The sequence below is a fragment of the Arachis hypogaea genome, chromosome 16, assembly GCF_003086295.3.
Source record: "Arachis hypogaea cultivar Tifrunner chromosome 16, arahy.Tifrunner.gnm2.J5K5, whole genome shotgun sequence".
Lineage (NCBI taxonomy): Eukaryota > Viridiplantae > Streptophyta > Magnoliopsida > Fabales > Fabaceae > Arachis > Arachis hypogaea.
The window spans coordinates 67802121-67809443 of record NC_092051.1 but is presented as its reverse complement, the minus strand read 5'-3'; positions in this window follow the sequence as shown (position 1 = coordinate 67809443).

Here is a 7323-nt window from a genome sequence, read left to right as displayed (position 1 = left end):
ATTTTTCTATTTTTGGTAACTCATTTGACACTTGTTTGCATCATCTAACCCTTGTCTTGAAAACATGCCAAGAAACAAACTTAGTCTTGAATTGGGAAAAATGTCATTTCATGGTACCAGAAGGTGTTGTTCTTGGGCATAAAGTTTCAAGCAAGGGTATAGAAGTTGACAAGGCTAAAATAGAGATCATAGAAAAGCTTCCTATACCAATCAATGTGAAAGCAATGAGAAGTTTTCTTGGGCATGCTGGATTTTACAGGAGATTCTTCAAAGATTTCTCAAAAATAGCTAAAACCACTAAGCAACTTGCTAGTGGTTGACAATCCTTTTATCTTTCATGATAACTGCAAGCATGCTTTTGAAACTTTGAAAACTAAACTCACTACAGCACTAATTATCACACCCCCAGACTGGGGACTTCCCTTTGAACTTATGTGTGATGCAAGTGACCTTACAATTGGTACTGTATTCGGACAAAGGAAGGATAAATTGCATCATGTCATATACTATACATGTAAAGTGTCAAATAAGACACAGAAAAATTACACCACCATAGAAAAAGAACTATTGGCAATTGTATATGCATTTGATAAATTCAGACAATACTTGATTGGTTCAAAAGTTGTAGTATATACTGACCATGCTACTCTCAAGTATCTCATGTCTAAACAGGATGTTAAGCCAAGGCTTATTAGGTGGGTGCTATTACAACAAGAGTTTGACATTGAAGTAACGGATAGGAAAGGAAGTGAAAACCAAGTTCCAGATTATTTGTCAAGGTTACCACAAGAGATCAATCAAGAAGCTCCACAACCAATGAATGAGAAATTCCCATATGAGCATCTATCCCAAGTTCAACAAGCACCTTGGTTTGCTGATATTGCAAACTACAAGGTGGGAAAAAGGATTCCTCAAGATTTCACCAGGCAACAAGTGAAGAAGTTGCTCACTGAAGCCAAGAAATTCTTGAGGGATGAATCATGAATCCATATTTTACGATATATTTTGGTTTGATTTGAGTGGATTCCATCACATAAACCCACATTTATTCACCTAAATAGCATGCTTTTGAGATTTCTTCTTAAACGGTGCTTGAAAGTGAAAACATGCTCTTTTGTGCTTAATTTAGTCAATTTTATTCACTTTAATCCCATTTGGTACCTTGATGTATTTGTTAAGTGATTTTTAGGTTTCCAAGGCAAGTATGGGTTGAAGAAGTGAGAAAAAGAGCATGCAAAAGGGAAGAATTCAAGAAATGAAGGATTTGGAAAGCTGCCAACTCTGACCTCTCTTTTCTAAATCGGTCATAACTTAAGCTTCAGAGGTCCAAATGAGGTGGTTCCAGTGGCATTGGAAAGCTAACGTCCGGGGCTTCATAATGATATGCAATTTGCTATAGTGGACTTAAGTCTAAGTGTGCGTACACACAGGTACTTGTGCGTACGCACAAGTCAAAATTCAGCATGTGTGTGGACGCACACGTCTATGCGTCTGCACAGATCCTTGCACGTGACCTCATTAATTGCAACTCGCTGGCAGCGATTTCTGGGCCCCCAAAACCCAATCCAACACAATTTTTGAAGCTATTTAAGGCCAAATTGAAAAAGGATGAAGGGGGCAATTAGGTTTAGGTTTTCTATGTTTTTGCTTTAGTTCTCTAGAGAAAGAAACTCCCCCCTCTCTCTAGAATTAGAGTTTTCTTAGTTTAATTTCCTTTAATTTCAGCATTTAATTCTTGTTTTAATGTAGTTTCCTTTATTTTTCTATGCTTTCTTGTCTTTATCTTCTTCATCTCTTTTGTTATTTTCTCTTTTATGTCAAATTCCATGTTATGAACACTTTTGTTATTTTAATCCAATTAATGCAAATTTATGTTTCCATGTCATTTATTGCTTTCTTTAGTTGTTATTGTTATTTTCTTGCTTTGGTAGCTTTAGAATTTATTTTAATGCATTTTAATATTATTTTATTTTCATGTACACCAAGTGTTTGATAAAATGCTTGGCTTAGTTTTCACTTAGTTTTTCTTAACTCTTGGCTTGAAATTGTTGCCTTTGGTGATCCTTGAGTCATTGATGTCCATTTTGGTTTGATATATTAGAGTAGTTAGTTGATTTGGTTTCCCTTGACTCTATGTGACCCCTTAGTGTTGACATAGGACTTAGGGATTGAAATTAACTATGCCTATTTGACTTATCTTCGATGTAAGGTTGACTAAGTAGGATTAACTCTTCATAATCATCATGTGTTTTTGGTCAATGACTAGGATAGATAGCCATAGCTTTCAATTACTTGCCAAGATGTTTTCTTGCATTTAAAGTTTCCTTTCCTTGTCTTTAATTGCTTTTGACTTTTATTGCTTTGATGTTTAATTTCTTGTGTGTTTAGTTTTCACACTCTTGGTTGAGAAATTCGGTATTTGGGTGGAATTAAGTTGTGGATGTCCATTCCACATTGTGTGAGAATAGTTAATTGGTTTGGTTTCCATTGACGCTAATCTTTCACTAAGTAATTAGTGAGTTGACTAGGACTTAAGGATTGAGATCAATTACACTCTTTGACTAATTCTCAAGGAGGATTGATTGGTTTGGATTGATTCCACACAATTGCCATGTTTGTGGTCCATAACAAGGATAGAAAACCTAGATTATCCACTTCTTGCCAAGAGTCCTTTTTAGCATTAAATTTCCATTTTCATTGTTTTTACTTGCTTTGACTTTTAATTTCTTGCATGTTAAGTTACTTCCTTGCTATTTACATTCCTTGCTCTCTCTTGCTTTCATTCACAAATCCCCATGCTCTCCCTCTCCCATAGCCAATAAATGTACACTTCATTGCAACTCCTAGGAAACACGACCCGGGAGCTAAATACTCTCGGTTTATATTTTGTATTGACTTTATTATTTGATCTTGAGACACTACAAAAAAAAGGCCTATGGTCACGGTAAAAAACCGTGACCATAGCTAGTGAAAAGGGTGACCATAGATCTATGGTCACGGTTTTGGACCTATGGTCACGGTTTTTTACCGTGGCCTATTCCGTCGTGGCCATAGGTCTATGGTCACGGTTTTTTTACCTATGGTCACAGTTTCTATGGTCACGGTTATAATTTTCAAATTCTGACACTTTAGGCCACGGTTTTTAACCGTGACAAAGGGCAATCTATGGTCACGCATAAAAATCGTGACCATAGCCATATCTATGGTCACGGTTTTGGCCGTGACCATAGCCTCTATGGTCACCCTTCCTTAAAACCGTGACCATAGCCTTATCTATGGTCACGGTTTTGGCCGTGACCAAAGCTTCTATGGTCACCCCTCCTCAAAACCGTGACCATAGCCTTATCTATGGTCACGGTTTTTGCCGTGACCATAGTTCTATGGTCACCCCACCTTAAAACCGTGACCATAGCCTTATCTATGGTCACGGTTTTTACCGTGACCATAGCCTCTATGGTCACCCCACTTAAAACCGTGACCATAGCCCTATCTATGGCCACGGTTTTCACCGTGACCATAGCCTCTATGGTCACCCCTCCTTAAAACCGTGACCATAGCCCTATCTATGGCCACGATTTTTCACCGTGACCATAGCTTCTATGGTCACCCCTCCTTAAAACCGTGACCATAGCCTTATCTATGGTCACGGTTTTTCACCATGACCATAGCTTATCTATGGTCACCCCACAAAACCGTGACCATAGCCTTATCTTACTGTGACCATAGCCTATTTTGTTTTTTGAGATTTAATTTTTTTTTAGCATAATCACATCCCAAAATGATGATAATTACAAAATAAATGTAAAAATAAAAAAAGATAATCAACAATTAAGATAAATTGTAATTAAAGTAACCAGCTAACATATCAATATAGTTGAGTGAATACACTTGTCTCGATCTTAGTTTTATACAGTGATATATACACTAACACTAAATAGACACTATTAACAGAATTGTTCCACAGGCGTGGGAGCAATACAACTTAGACTCTACTAGAATAGATTGTTTCTGGTATTGCTATTCTTTCTTCTCAACGCTTGAGAACTTTTGTTTCAACCACTTTACCATTTGAAAGCTCAGCACCTGCTTCATTAACATGCAAAATAAAGTCACATTAGACATAAACACCTATATTTATTCTTCTTCAACTTAGGAAAAAGAAACATATCATAAAAACATATATATATCACACATATAATAACTAGTACACACTATACAACACACATCCACATCATAGTATATGACACATCATAAAACGATATAAAGTACTTGAAGAGATACAGTATATATTACCAAAGTACTTGAAATGAGTAGCTTCTTTTTGTTTTTAACACTTCATTTTTGACAGACTTCATTGCAGCTCTCAATTCTTATAAAGCACCAAATAATATAAATATAGCACAAGTAAAAAGAAAATGGAAATAAAAAATGAAGCTCCATAAACAACAAAGCAAACCTGAAAAGCTCTAGATTGGCAATCGACAAAACTTAGGTAAGTATGCTCCTTATTCTTCCAATTCACAGATCTGGATTCTGAAAAAATCCTAATTTTCAAGTTTCTTCTTTTCCTCAAATTTACTTTGTTCAAGCTGCAAATGTATGTTAAATTAGTCACATTTTTTACCTAACTCTCAGAAAGAGAAATAAATGAAAAGAGATAGCCAAACTAAGACATTTTCTTTTATTTTGCTTGCTATGCATACCTTAATTAACATCATTAAAAGCTTGTTAGTAGTTCATATTTATTTTCAGCAGCCTACTCTTAATTTCAGCAGCCATACAATTCAAATAGATTTTTTTATTTTGTGACTTGAATTCTAATAGATTTGGTTTTGCTAAATTTCAACTTTATAAAGGTATCTAGTATAGTATTAACTAAATTTAAAAAGTATGCAGTCCAATCAATTTGAGCTACTTAATCATGCTGAAAATAACAACTTCAAGTTTTAACTTCTAACAAAAATGACGATCTATAAAGAAATACCTTCTCAGCAACAGAACTCATATGCATTTCTATTCCCTGCAGCAAAGTTCCACAGTCAGACATATCTCAATCAAGGGAAGGATCAATCATACCTATATCCATTACAAATAAAGCATCCAAAATTCAAATATGTGTTTTATCTAATTTCATTTCACCTCAAGAATTGAACAAGTGAGAGGAGGCAGGCAGGGTCTCTGTAGTTCCAATCACTCAAACAGTTACTAGGGAGGCATTGAACATATAAAGTTAATTTTACATTTTTTATGCTTTCTGCTTGATGTGAAACACGCAACTCAATTACTTGCAGAATTTTCTTCAACAGGCAACCTGCACGTTGAGCCTAGAAACATGCAAATAAACTCAACAACTATTTATCAACAAAACCAATTTGGCAAGCACAAACAACTTCAAACATGAGAAATTTAATAAATGGAGAAAGAGCACTTATTCAACATTATGGACTTCCTTTTAGATTCAGAAACAGAATTGAAAAGCACAAATTCAGCTTGACAAAAATTTGACATCAATATAACAATAATGCAATGGAAGTTGAAGCTGACATAATGTCATATGACACATATTTTACAAAGGTAGTTTACATGCTCACCAACTTGCCATTGGCATAGAGGCCGCCAATGCACATTTTAATGGTTGCAGAAAATAACTAGTAAGAGAACTATAATGTGCTAATGAATCCAAATTAATTAGGCCTGCAAAGAACATCTAATTATATCAGTCAAACTATACATAGTAAGCACATGGCAGTAAACAATTTCATATTAGAAAAGTTAGTATAGGATCTACAATGAATTTAATATGATATTTTGTAACTAATTAATTAACCAAAAGTAATTCTAAAGCAATACTTTGAGCTTTTGTTCGGCATGCACCATAGAACATAGCAAGTCAACAAAAATATGATCACAAAATTGTAAAGTTTATTAAAAATATACCATTAGTGAAACTTTTATTTTTGTGTCATATGATTCTAAGGGATTATCAAAGCTGTTGTACCTACCTTGAATAGAAGTTAATTAATTAACTTCAACTCAAATCACTCTTTTTAAAGGTAAATTGACTATAGTCAACCCTCAACTAAGAATAGTAGAACACCCCCAATCAATTTTCCTCCAAAGATAAGAGAAACCCCCTTTTTGTATTTCAAGCGCAACTAAAACAGCATAAATCAATCAAACAACAAAAAAACAAAAAACAAAAATCCAGAAGCTATTCCGTCAATTGAAGAATGAACAAAAGAAGAAACCTTTGAGGTAGAATCAGTGACGTTCAAGTATCCTCGACACCCCAGAAGACCAAATTCTGAGAAACTGGAACTAGATCCATCCAAATCAGAGAAAGGTTTGAACTTTGACAAGCGCAGAAAACCAACAAAAGGGAATCAGCGCTCAAAAGACAAAACAAAATACACGAAGAAGTGGCGTGGATGGCATCCTTCGTGTTCTGTCTCCCCGTCTCCTCAGGCTTCTCCGGCAACAGCGAGAAAGACGGCGACACGGGCTTCCTCCAACTGTGGTGACGACGCATGCAGTTCGGCAGCTTCGCGGTGGCAGGGCGCGATGACTCGACGATTCGGCAGCGGCGATGACCTCTCCTTCTACCGGCGACGCTCCTCCGTTTCTCTCTCTCTCTCTCTCTCTCTCTCTCTCTCTCTCTCTGCGTGGGTGGCTGGCGCGACAATGGAGTTTGAGTGAGGTGTGTGAGGCTGAGTGTGGGTGTCGAGAGGGAGGTCTATGTGTGCGTGCTGCAGTGTGGAGGGAAAGGGAAATGGGGGTTTGGTGGCTGCTGATGGTAAAAAGGGGAAGTGTGGCTGTGAATGGCAGTGAGGCAGTGAAATTAGGGTTAGATTAGGGTTAATGGGTTTTAATTTGGGAATTTAGAGTTAAATTAAGGTTTTGATTTGGGAATTAGAATTTAGGTAGAATATTAATTTAAAATAAAATTTAATCTAATAATAATATCTATAAAAATATTATTTAATTATTAGAGATAATAAAAATCAATTTCTTCTATAATTATAAAATAAAATTAAAAATCTAATTATTCAACTTAAAGTATATAAAATCTTTATTATTATTCAATTACTAAATTTTTAAATCATAAATAAAAAGTATTTAATTTATATATAAAATCTTTTAAAAACATAATCTTATAAATAATTTATTATTTAATTTTAAAAAATTCGGGATGACAACAGATAACGGGAGATGAACATGACGAACCACGACGTGCGACGAACGACGCAGAGAAGCTTGTGATTCGCAAGTGTACAGAGGGTTGGAGGCGACCGGTTGGACAGTAGAGAGACGACCAGACCAAAG